This window comes from Plecotus auritus (genome assembly GCF_963455305.1).
Source record: "Plecotus auritus genome assembly, chromosome: 4".
NCBI lineage: Eukaryota > Metazoa > Chordata > Mammalia > Chiroptera > Vespertilionidae > Plecotus > Plecotus auritus.
This window is the reverse complement of record NC_137775.1, coordinates 84,473,205-84,485,851: the sequence shown is the minus strand read 5'-3', so window position 1 is coordinate 84,485,851 and position 12,647 is coordinate 84,473,205.

Here is a 12,647-nt window from a genome sequence, read left to right as displayed (position 1 = left end):
AAAAACATTAAGCCCATGGGTAATAAAAATTCAGGACAGATACTCGATAATCTTATTGATAAGGATGAGCAATAATGCATTATCCCGCTATAGGTTTCCTGGAGTTCAGCTTGGCCAGAGGAGCAGTCTGAACGCTTTCTTGAAGCTTTATCTAGCTTTGAAGTTCTGAATTATTTCTATGCCTTCTAAAATACAGCACAAAACTTTCTATTCTTACAAAGAGTAAAGAAGTAACCCTAAAAGAATTCCATAACCACACAGCTATTTCACTCTTCCAAGTAAATGCCATTAAGTAAAGTGCTTACATTGCTAATGCTTCAGGCTTCCCCTTGGTAGCTAAAGCCAAGATTTTTTTCACCATCAACTATAAAGATTAAGAAGGTGAACTAAGGGGCAATTCTGTTGCTGATGTGCAAGACAGAACCCAACACAGCTTGCCCATCTGCAGCTCTCAAGTTTCTGTACCGCCGTCAGGGAGAACAGTGAGGGTTTTGTCAATAAATTCAGCACATTTGACACAGATATTTAAGACACGCAGGGAGCAGAGATTTACAACATGCTGCCATTTTTACACAGACAGTTCTCCTATTTCTATAAAGTCAATGGGGAAGTAGTAAGAGTGTGCTCCCTGCGGAACTGTTTTTCACACATTCTGTCATAGCAGATGCAGCTGCTGTTTCAACTACTTCACTCTGGACACCACCGAGTGACGAGTCTTAGAAAGGCTTTGTGAAGGTGCCACATGCAAGGAAGAGCAATGGGCAAGAAAAAACACCAAGGAAAGACACAGGAGCAAACAAGTACTAACACTTGGTGATAAGTCCTGGGCTTCAGTTAAATCAAAGATTTTTTAAATTTTCTGAAAAACTTCAAAACTGTCTCTGATGCAAAGAAAAAGCAACTGTCTTGTTTTGATTTGATTTGATTTGCTTTTACAGCATCTCGTGCATAAAATAAAAGGAAAATAAAGAAAGTGAGAACAATAGGCCATCCCTCTCTTCTCTTCCCTAATAATAGAGTTTGGCAGTCTCTGTCCATCTCTAGTTCAAAGACGGATGCAAAATGAGCAGAGCTCTATTCTTGCTCTGTCTTCCTGGGGTTCTACTACCACTTTTCTAATTTCTCCTATTACTTTAGTGTAGATCACCTTACATTCTCACCTGAACTTCTGAAAATGCCTCCTATCTTATCTACCACTTTTGTGCCTTCCAAATATTCATCATCTAGTACTCAGAGGCATCTCATTAAAACACACATAAAATTATGTTCCCTTAGGAATGAATAACCCTTAGAGGCTCTGATTGCTCCAGACTCCTTTCTAAGGCCATAAGAATTTAACAGGTTTATCTGCTTATCTCCCTCGTAAAAATAATGGTTAAGTCTTGGAGGTATTAGGTTTAAGTAGATATCTCTTGATATCAGAGGAGATGATCACTTGTCTAAGGTGTATAGAGGTGGCCAGTTCTGGCCAATAAACATAAGATGAAGTCTCCTGGAGGACATCTGGGAAATCTTGTCCTGGAATTGAACAAGGAGGATAAGGGAGAGGAGGAGGAGGAAGGGGAGAAGAGCAGAATGTGGGAGAGGGGAGAGGAGGAAGGAAAAGAAGTCAAACAGTAAGGAAAAATTTTTCCCTGATTGTTTGCTATTTCTTGCTTCTGCTATAAGTTGTATAAATATGTTGTATATGAAGATATTGTAGCCATCATGCAACCATGTGGGTAAGGTAGGAACTGCAAAAGTATATTCTCAGTCTGACATTGACTTGCTGAGGGGATGGGGGCGGTGGCGGCAGGAATCCTGCATGACTATGATTCCTATCTATCTGTATATCATGTTGAATTAACTCGAAGATCATGAGACATTGTTTACTTCCATGCATATTCAGACTGGTTTCCCTCTTCACAGCCTTTGTCAAGCTGCAATATAGAAGTGTATAGGGCATATTTTGAAATTATAAGGGGCTTAGCTCACATTTGTCTTCTTCATATATTTATTTATTACATTAATTGTCCAGCAATGTCTTGAGAAACGGATCTCATTTTCCACATCATAAAAAGCGCCATTTGGCCTATAGCTGCCTTTGCACTTGCTGTTCCCTCTGATAGAAATATTTTCCCTGATAGGTATCTGCCTAGTTTTTTTTCTTTTTTTCTTATCCTTCAGCTTTCAATGGATATACCATTTTCTCAGAGAGGTGGTCCCTGGGAATCCCAAGTAAAATGAAACTCCATTATCTTCTCACACAACTTGATGATAAGTTTCCTCATAACCCTTGTCAATGTTTGAATTGACTTTATTTGTTTAATAGAGCTCTTTTCATTACCCATAGGACTATCAGCAAAGGGCTGTATCTGTCTTTTTCACTCTTAAATCACCTGTACCTTGCCCAATGTCTGGCATATAGAGGACACTCACTAATTCTTGAATGAATAGATGGAATACAGAAGGAAAGCAGCAGGCTGGAAGGTAGGAGGGGAGGGAAGGCAAGAAGGGTTTTCTTGAACTGAGGCACACCAGTATTTTGTAATAACCAAATCTTAATTAATTTGAAGTCAGAGAATGAGAAACTTTGGTGGTTATAATTAATATAAACTATTTTTTGTGTGTGTGTATCTATATAGATAAAAGCCTAAGCAACCATTACAACCAGTCAACCAAACGACCGGTCGCTATGATGCACACTGACCACCAGGGGACAGATGCTCAATGCAGGAGCTGCCCCCTGGTGGTCAGTGCGGTCTTACAACCAACCTCCTGCGGCCAGCCATCTCCCACAGTCCCTCCCCCCGGCCCGGCCAGCTCCCGATCAGGCCAATCACTGGCCAGGCTGAGGGACCCCATCTGTGCACGAATTCATGCACCAGGCCTCTAATATATATATGACACTAATAAAACAGAAACATGCAAATTGACTGTACCTCTGCTACGCCCACAGGCCACTCACACCAGCCAATCAGGAGCAAGTATGCAAATTAACCCAACCAAGATGGCTGCGGCCACAGAGTGAGCAGGAGGCTTGGGTTTCCCTGGCAATGGAGGAAGCCAAGTTTCCCGCCTGCTCTGGCCGGCCCTGGCCTCTGCTCAAGGCTACAAAGTTTCAATTGTAGAAGATAAATAAATCCCAGATACCAGGGCCTCCGCTTGGGTCACCAGGGGGTGTGGCCAGCCTGCAAACCACCACGGGCCCCTCACCCAGGCTGCCCCACGCCCCAAAAGAACCCCCACCCTGATCCGGGACACCCTTCAGGGCAAACCAGCTGGCCCCCACCTGTGCACCAGGCCTCTATCCTATCTAATAAAAAAGCAATATGTGAATTGACCATCACTCCAACACACAAGAGGGCTGCCCCCATGTGGACACAAGATGGCCACCACAAGATGGCCAGCAGGGGAGGGCAGTTGGGAGGGGCCAGGCCTGCAAGGGAGGGCAGTTGGGGGCAATCAAGCCTGCAGGGGAGGGCAGTTAGGGGTGACCAGGCTGGCAGAGGAGAGCAGTTGGGGGGAACCAGGCCTGCAGGGGAGGGCAGATAAAGGTGATCAGGCCTGCAGGGGAGGGCAGTTAGGGGTGACCAGGCCTGCAGGGGAGGGCAGTTAGGGGCAATCAGGCTGGTAGGGGAACAGTTAGGCATCAATCAGGCTGGCAGGGGAGTGGTTAGGGAGTGATCAGGCTGGCAGGCAGAAGCGGTTAGGGGCAATCAGGAAGGCAGGCAGGTGAGCAGTTGGGAGCCAGCAGTCCTGGATTGTGAGAAGGATGTCCAACTGCCCATTTAGGCCCGATCCCGGTAGGGCCCCATACACGACTCCTGCAACCCCAGGCCTAAACGGGCAGTCAGACATCCCTCAAGGGGTCCCAGATTGGAGAGGGTGCAGGCTGGGCTGAGGGACACACACCCCCCTGTGCACAAATTTCATGCACCGGGCCTCTAGTATATATATATATATAATTTTTAATGTTGTGTATAAGTAACCATAAGAATGCACCTTCTAAGTATGCCATGAAGAAAAACATGAGTAGGAAGTCTGATTATTTAGGGAAGAAATCATTCAGCTCTGACTAGGAAAATGCCTCTGGCAGTGTCTCATTGGGAAGAAACCATTCAGGAAGGACTCAGAGCACTGACCTAATACCAAGGGTAAGTTAGTGTAAGTTATGTTGTTAAATTTAGCAAAAAGATAAAAGAGGAAAGTCATGCAAGGGTAAATTAGCAGGGCAACAAATTCTTAGAGTTACCTTCACAGAGTAAACAATTTAGATGTAATTGGTGAATTCCAGCACAAGAATTTATTGTCCAGTGGTATTAACAGGCATCCCTATCTTTCTAACCATACTTCATTCCAGCCTATAAACCTAAATATTTTCTTCTTGTCTCCATAATTTTGACCTCCAGGATTCTGGATCCTGGTTGAACAATACTGCAGTCCTCTTTACTTTGATATCTGACAAGTTTTGTCACTGTCACTTCGAATGTTGATGATGATGGGAAAAGATTTGATGGAATCTGGATTTCTGAGCTCTAGTTTCAATTTGACAACCAAAAAGCTGTGTAAGTGCAATTGGTCTTGGTCCCAGTTTTTCTTATTTGCAAAAGATGCACACAAAAACATTCTCTCTAAATTATATTTCTAATTTCTCCAATGCTAAGGATGTCATGTTTGGTGGGCAATTCCAGCAATCAAAAGATTCGTTTCCCCTAAAGACATTTATTTATACACCACCAGGGGTGAATGCCAGGGCCTGACTTGTATATGCATTTTTGGAATGCCAAAGCAAATTTCCTTTAAAATTCCTCTTTTAATTATCTAATAAATGAACATTAAATACATTTATCTGAATTGATGTTGGTAATTGATGGAACCTAAATATGCCATTTGTTCAAACCACCCAAAAGATTCAGTATGATTGTCTACTCTTCTAAATTAAATTTAAAAAAAACAAACATGTATTTTTTTTCTCACCTCCACATCTACTCTATAAACTCATTCTGATGATTCTTTGCACAAAATATATATTGAGCCCATCATCACAGCTGTCACTCGCCAGTCCAGGCCATCAGCTCTCAGCAGGTCCACAGCCACCACTTCCCAACTGCTCACCCTGCTCCCACTTTTGGTTGCATTCTCCACAGAGGAGCAAAAGGGAACTTGTAAATATGTCATCATGCTGTGCAAAGTAATGGAATGTCAGTGTGAATTGGCCCCAAGCCTTCTCTCCAGCCACCTCTTCTCCTCATTTCCCAATCCTTTTTCTCTGACCCTTTGAGACTCACAGCTCTTTCCAAGAATATTATCCTCAAAACCATCTTTTCCCATCTCCAATGACCCAATCCCTTTTATAACTTCCATATTTATGACAGATTTAAGATTCATCAAGGATTTGAGACCACCTACAACACATCACTTTATTGTCTAAACCAAAGCTTCTACTTTAGCATTTTATTTCTTTATTAAACCTCTATATACATCAACTTTTTCATTTGTCAAAAAGGAATCATAGTATATTCCCTTTAGGATTATCATAAGGTGTGTGTGTGTGTGTGTGTGTGTGTGTGTGTGTGTGTGTCCATCAAACATGGGGTGTAGAGAAAAGTAAGCATTCACTGATTGAATATATGTCCTAGGCTGAGGAAGAGATAATGATGAATAAAGACGTTTTCAAAGCAGATAGATAGATGACTTTATCTTTCTTCTTTTTATTTTTCTATTTTTTGAAATATATGTTTAAAATATTCTTAAATAGTGCTATGTGCTTTACCTTCTCTCCCTAGTCTGCTAATCTGCTTCAGCTATTAGCTTTGTTTTGTTTTTCTTTCAACAGAGTATTGAGAAAAGCTTGAAACATTGTTGTTTGAAAAAAAATTAGCTCTCTTTTACCTATACATTACCCAATTCTCAAAATAATTATGAATTCACTTAAATTTATCCCATGATCATCTCTAGTATAACATCAAAAATGTGTTCAAGCCAAAACCGGTTTGGCTCAGTGGATAGAGCGTCAGCCTGCGGACTGAAAGGTCCCAGGTTCGATTCCGGTCAAGGGCATGTAACTTGGTTGCGGGCACATCCCCAGTAGGAGGTGTGCAAGAGGCAGCTGATCGATGTTTCTCTCTCATCGATGTTTCTGACTATCTATCCCTCTTCCTTCCTCTCTGTAAAAAATCAATAAAATATATTTTTTAAAAAAAATGTGTTCAATGCTGAATTAATTCCTTTAGTCAATATTTATTGTTTATGTATCAATAGACCTTTTGGTCTTCCAGGAACCAGTACTGCCCACCTGTGCTTTTCTTAGCCTCACACCATTTCTGATATCACCAAGTACAACATGGAGGTCAGTTGAACGAATACTCAATATAGTCTTGATTTAATACTGTAAACAGAGCTCTAAAAAATAAATCCAATAAAATCAGCATCTTTTTTCTACTTGTCTTGTAATATTTTATGACTTAATAGTTTGGATTTTGTAGAATATTTTCATGTCTTTTAATTCATATAAATCAACAAATTAAAGTTATTCTTAAAAACATTGATATACTTTAGATTTGTTACATTCTAAAATCACTTTTTAAATGAGGCAGAAGCAAAAAGTAATAAATACAATCTTGTGAGTGCATGAATGATTCCTATTCTCAGAGCTTTCTTATGTAAAAAATAGATGCTAGTACTCATATCATAATTACTTATAAAAGTATCTGCCACTCCGTTTTCCTTTTGTATTTAATTTAATTTCTTAGACTTAAATACACATTATGTAATTATTATAACACTTCTCTAAATTTAAAAGAAACAAAAATATTTCAGGCTAATAGGATCATCAATAAAACACTGTTCATCTTACAGATGAATCTGAGTTAATAAAGGTAAATTTTTCTAGGTATTAATTTTTCAAGAATTAGTAAATGTAATTTTTTTCTAATTGTCTGGGCCTAACACACAGGTATTTTTGTCTTAACGTGGAGTTCATTTTCACAGTCCTGAAAAAGAATGTTATATTAATTATCATCCTTATCCTGACTATTCCCTTACCCTATAACCAGATGTTAGTTAAGACCTCCTATAATATTTTCTTCCTCTACTCTGTTGCTTTATTTCCTTGAATTATAATTATGAAATTACCTTGCTGACTTCTTCCCCACCTTCACCCCTATTGTAAGCCACATAAAGACAGGGTTTCTTTTTACATTACCCTTCACAGTGTCTTAAATTATGCCCTTAAATTAGTAGATTCTCAGTAACGTTTACTGACTTGAAACTTATGAAAGCTATGCACTTTTTTACTGAGCTGCAAAGCTACATATTTTTTTATAAAGTTAGTCATGAAAATGATCTTGTGCTCAATAAAGGAAAATTTTTTTGTTAAACCTATTGTCCATTTGATAAGTTGGGAAATGATAGGTAGTACTGGTTATCATCTAAAATTTTTTACCCATCATTTGTGTCCCTTTTCTTTCAAGAGGCATCTGTATCTGCCACATACCTTTGAGATGGGATTATGTGATACATAAGCAAATACCTATTGTCTATACCTCAAACTCCAAACACCACCTATGGTGTTTGACTGACATGACATACACCTTTAACAAGAGCTGTCTTACAAAGACACCAGGAAAGAGACAGGCAGGCAGATTTCAGACAGTGACTTAAAGTGACTGGCATTCTTCTTTTGACAGTTTCATTTTTACTATAGCTCAAGTCCCCTTATCTTTCTATTCCTCACGGATTTCTAATTTATAGGTGACTAGCATCTTAGAAAAAGAGGGGAAAGAAAAGGAAACATCAGTAGGACTTAGGAACACAGAGTGATGGAGTTTAAGTGGCCCAGTTTTCCCTAGAAACAACACTTAACACTTGTAATGTTCCTTTAAGTCCATTTAAGAAAACTAAAAAATAGAAGCAGAGGCACAGATACATGGAACAAACTGACACCTGTCAGAGGGAACAGGCTTTTGGGGGACTGGATGAAAGAAGGTGAATGGATTAACCAAAAAACACACACACATATATATATATATATATATATATATATATATATATATATATATATAGACAATGCTGGTGTGGTGACACAGACATAGACACAGACAACAGTAGTGTGGTTACAGCTAGAGGTAGAGGGGGGTGTAGAATAGGTGGACGGGGGCAATGAAGGGTAAAATGAGGACGCTTGGGGCATTGGGCACATGATACAGTGTGACCATTGTGTTTTACTGAGTTGTATACTGGGAACCTGTACAGTTTTGTGAACCAATATCACCCCCAACAAATTCAATAAAAAATAAATAAAAGAAAATAATAAATCCCTATGCATATTTAAAAAATTTTAAAAATATTTTATAACAGAAGAGTGTTTTGATAGCCATGTGAGATTGACTCCTGTTATTTTGGTCTGAGATACATTTCCCGTTTTTCTTTTAATAATAGTTTCTTTGTTTTCTTTGGGTCAAACCCTCCCCCATCCTCAGTCTCTGACTCTTCAACCAATAAATACTCTGTGTCTGGAAGAAAGTACTAGCCCCCATCTAGTCTATCAGTTTATTCCATTCTCCATCAGTATAGAAGCATTCATCTACAAGTAAGAGATAACCAACTAACAGTGACAAATCAATTAAATAACTAATTCCAAGTTATTTTAGAAGGTTCATAATTTCAAGCCGTCGTATAGATGTCCAAAAGGCTCTCTTGGCTTTTCCATCATAGTTACATGACTGCATCTACAAGCAAGAAGGAAGAGTGCGTAATAGCGGGGAATGAAAAAACACACTCTTTGCATCCTCATCTCACCATTTATCCTGGAGAGAAACAGTTCCCAGAAATCCTTCAGAAGATTTTATTTATATCCCAATAGTCACAACTGTATCACATGGCTATCCTTAGTTATAAGGAATAGAAAATCAATTATCTGGCTTATTGTGCTTATATCATGGGAAGCATGCGAAGAAGACAAAGGGAATAGAGGTTGCTGAAATCACTGATGGGGAATCATGTAATGTCATCTGCAATATATTCCTTTGGCCACTGGGATTGTCAAAAATGGGTATGTAAGCCAATCCAGGTCAATGGGGCTATGTGAATTCTCTTAACCGATATGTATTTAACCAATTTTATGCTTTAACTAATACTCTTTATGCCTTCAGTAAAACATAGTGATTGGCAACCATACACACTAAATGTGGTCTGTCTGGTTTAACAATTTTATTATCAAGGGTCATCAATGTTTTTTCTCCAATTTATTGTAATTATAACATTATATTAAATATTAACTATGCTAATGAAATATGAGTAAAAAAGGTGCTATTTTTATGAAAAGTTGAATGCTTTGGATAGAGTAGGTAAAAGAAAGTCCTTGCCCTTTTCAGTTCTAGAGGTCATCCTTGGTTTGTGTCCCTTTCCTCATGTCACTCAACTACTACTTTCATTATCACACTTCCTGTTTCTGATTCTGAGCTTCCTTTTCCCCTCTTTGAGAACCATTGTGATTACATTGGGCCCACTATAATAATCCAGGATAAGCTCCCCATCTCAATGTCCATAACTTAATCGTATTTGCAAAATCCCTTTTACTATGTAAGGTAACATGTTCTGGGAATTGAGATATGGAAATTTGGGGGGGGTTGTTATTCAGTCTATGACATTCTCTTCTCTATTTAGGCCATTTTGCATTCATTTTCCATATATTTCAACTAAAATATTTCTGAATAATAGCGCACATAAGCCTTAAATGGATGAGTCGGGAGGTGTCAAGAAAAAGATTAATGATAGCAAGGAAAAGAAAAAAAAAGAACAAAATAACACAGAAGAATTATTAATAGCAAAGTAAAACCTATTTTAAAATTATATGAGTATAGACTAAAATACAGAAGGACAAATATCTGTCACTAAGGTAAGATCTCCATCAGGAGTTGGAGACAATCGGTAAAAGGACAGACAAGAGGGGAGATAAAAATTCTAGCATATTATAAAAAAAATAATAAAAATAATAAATTAATTGTATTAAAGTTAATAAGGGTTCTGTTTTAAGAAATAAAAATTCATTTGAAGTGTCATTCTAAAGCTAAAGTCATAATCAAGTGCAATATTATAAAAGTAAACCCTATCAAAGTCAAATTTGCTCTTTCCACACCTTATATCTTTCTCTTTTTTTCTTCTGCAAGAAGAAAAATTATTTTGGTTAAGTCAAAAAGTTTCAAATTTAAGGAGGGGTCCTTAGTTAGCAAGAAGTTCCACATCAAGTAATTAAATACTACACAATGAGGTAAGTCCCAATGTAATTGATGAATATAAATTTTATTTAACAATTAATCCGTAACTATTTAGTGTCTGTAATATGAAGACCATTGGAGGAGAAACATTACCTTCTACCTTCCTTTCAGGAGTTATAGACAATCTAAGAGATATAATAGAATATAAGTTTTACCCCTAATGCCCAGAGCATGTGATGCATAAATATATGATAGTTAAATGCATAGATATAAAAATTCTTCTATATCTTACATTTCTATTGTATTGTGTCCAAAGACATTTTTTTTTCAGAAAAAAAAATAAAATAAAAAGAGGATAGGAGGAGGAATCATCCCAATATAAGGAAACAATTTCATATGCTAGGACTTGAGACACATAGAGGGCACTAAAGAAACTCACATATTGACCATTTAACTTTAAAAAATTTTAATGCAATTCAGGATTTAACTCTTGCTCATATCACAGAGGAGACAGAAGTCTGATCCATGTAATCATCCATGTATGTTTCTGGCATCTTGTGGGATCCTAGCTTTTTCACTGGATCATCCACATCTAGCCAGCAGTCAAGGAAGAAAGAGCATGAAGGGGGGTATCAGAAGGTTTCAGGCTCTGAACTGGCCTGGTAGTGGCATATATCAGTTCTTCCCACATCCTACTCACCAGAACTCAATCACATGGCCCCACTTACATGCCACGGGGCTAGGAATTAGGCCGGCAATTTGATTAGGAACAGGAGAGCCCGAGTTTCCATTCCTTTAACTCTCCAAAATGACCATTCAGTTTCAACAATTGTTATGAATTAGTTCTTTGACACTTACTACTCTGCAAAATGAAAAACAGCAATCTCCTCTCACAGTATTTCTAGTTTGGAGAGACTCCTGTTGAGGTTATACTAACCTCACAAGGAAGCGAAGTATTTTCTTCTAAGTTGCTGTTATCTATGCAATCATTTGTGGGGCACAGACCCTTCACAAAGTGAGAAGTGTCTTTATGGCAGTCAATCCCCATCCAGCCTGAAAGAGAGAGATATTTCATTTTCTCCTCCTGACCCACATACTAGTCACAAATCCACAAATAAAAATATAAACACTTACTGAGAGGAGAGGTAAAATTACCTTTAAATCCTTTTCTTGATTACTAGTAGATTGCTCCACTTAAAAATCAATAACAACAAAAGTTAATTTCTATGCTAATTTATGAATAAGCTCTACTGCTGTGTATTCATTCAAGGACACAATGTTCAACGCACTAGAGTACAATGGTGAACTAGACTATGGAAGACTTGACTTTCACAGAGCTTAAGATCTAGTGTGAATGGCAGATAAATAAACAAATAAATAAATAAATAAATAACCACTGTAACAAGTTTGATAATTTCATATGATTGCTCCTTGACCTTGGTCATCTCACCCACTCATTTCCAACTAAAACGAGTAATCAAGTTCATATCTATTTTTACCATGTATTTCTTTCCTGAACATGGCATTGTCAATTTCAACTGATTGCTGAATGCCTACATAGGTACGTGCATCTTCTGCTGATATCACAGCAATCCAACACTGATCCAGTCATTTCCCTACACAAACTGAGTTTTCTCGTGCCATTCCTTTAAACTCAGTTAACCATATTAACTCCCTTCTAAGTCTATATAGGGTCATGTTAACAGGTAAGTTAATAGCTATTGACTCTAAGTTGTTTCTTGTTCTAAGACTCCACTGAGCAGTCATTTCTCAAATGTGTTATTCCCTATGAAGACTAAAGCAACGAAACAAAGGTAGTTAATCCCAAATTCACTCCCACTCCTTAGGAAATAATTTGAAAATTTTTTCTTGCTAATCAGAGGATTTGTGGTATCATCTTTGCACATGATGGATAACAAATTAATATTAGTTTACACATGTATTCCATGTTGGGACCACTTTGTCTTTTTTGAGTAATTGTTTAATACACACATACACACATACACACACACACACACACACACACACACACACACACACACTTGCTCACCCCACATTTTACTCAAGTATTTATTATCATCTTCTGTTCAGGCATCATATCTGAGAATTCTGACCTTATTTCTTAATATTGAAGAACTGAAAAGTAAGAATAAAGGAAAGTCAAATCAAGTGGTTGGTATGTGTTTTTTAGTAATTTTATTATTGCTTTCTTAAAGTTGTCAATGTACAATCTTGAACTTAGCAGGGTTAGTAGTTATCAGACAAAGGAGTTGTCATATCTTCCAGTCTTATTCAGATGCTAGTTTGCAATAATTTTCTGAAATCCACAGGGGATGTTTTGGAAAGAAGCTGTGAGACAGTAATCAGAAAAAGATATTCTAATGTTTAGTTATATGACAGTGTAGCAGAGGCTTTTGGGAGATATGGCAGAAGCCCCATTGGTTGATT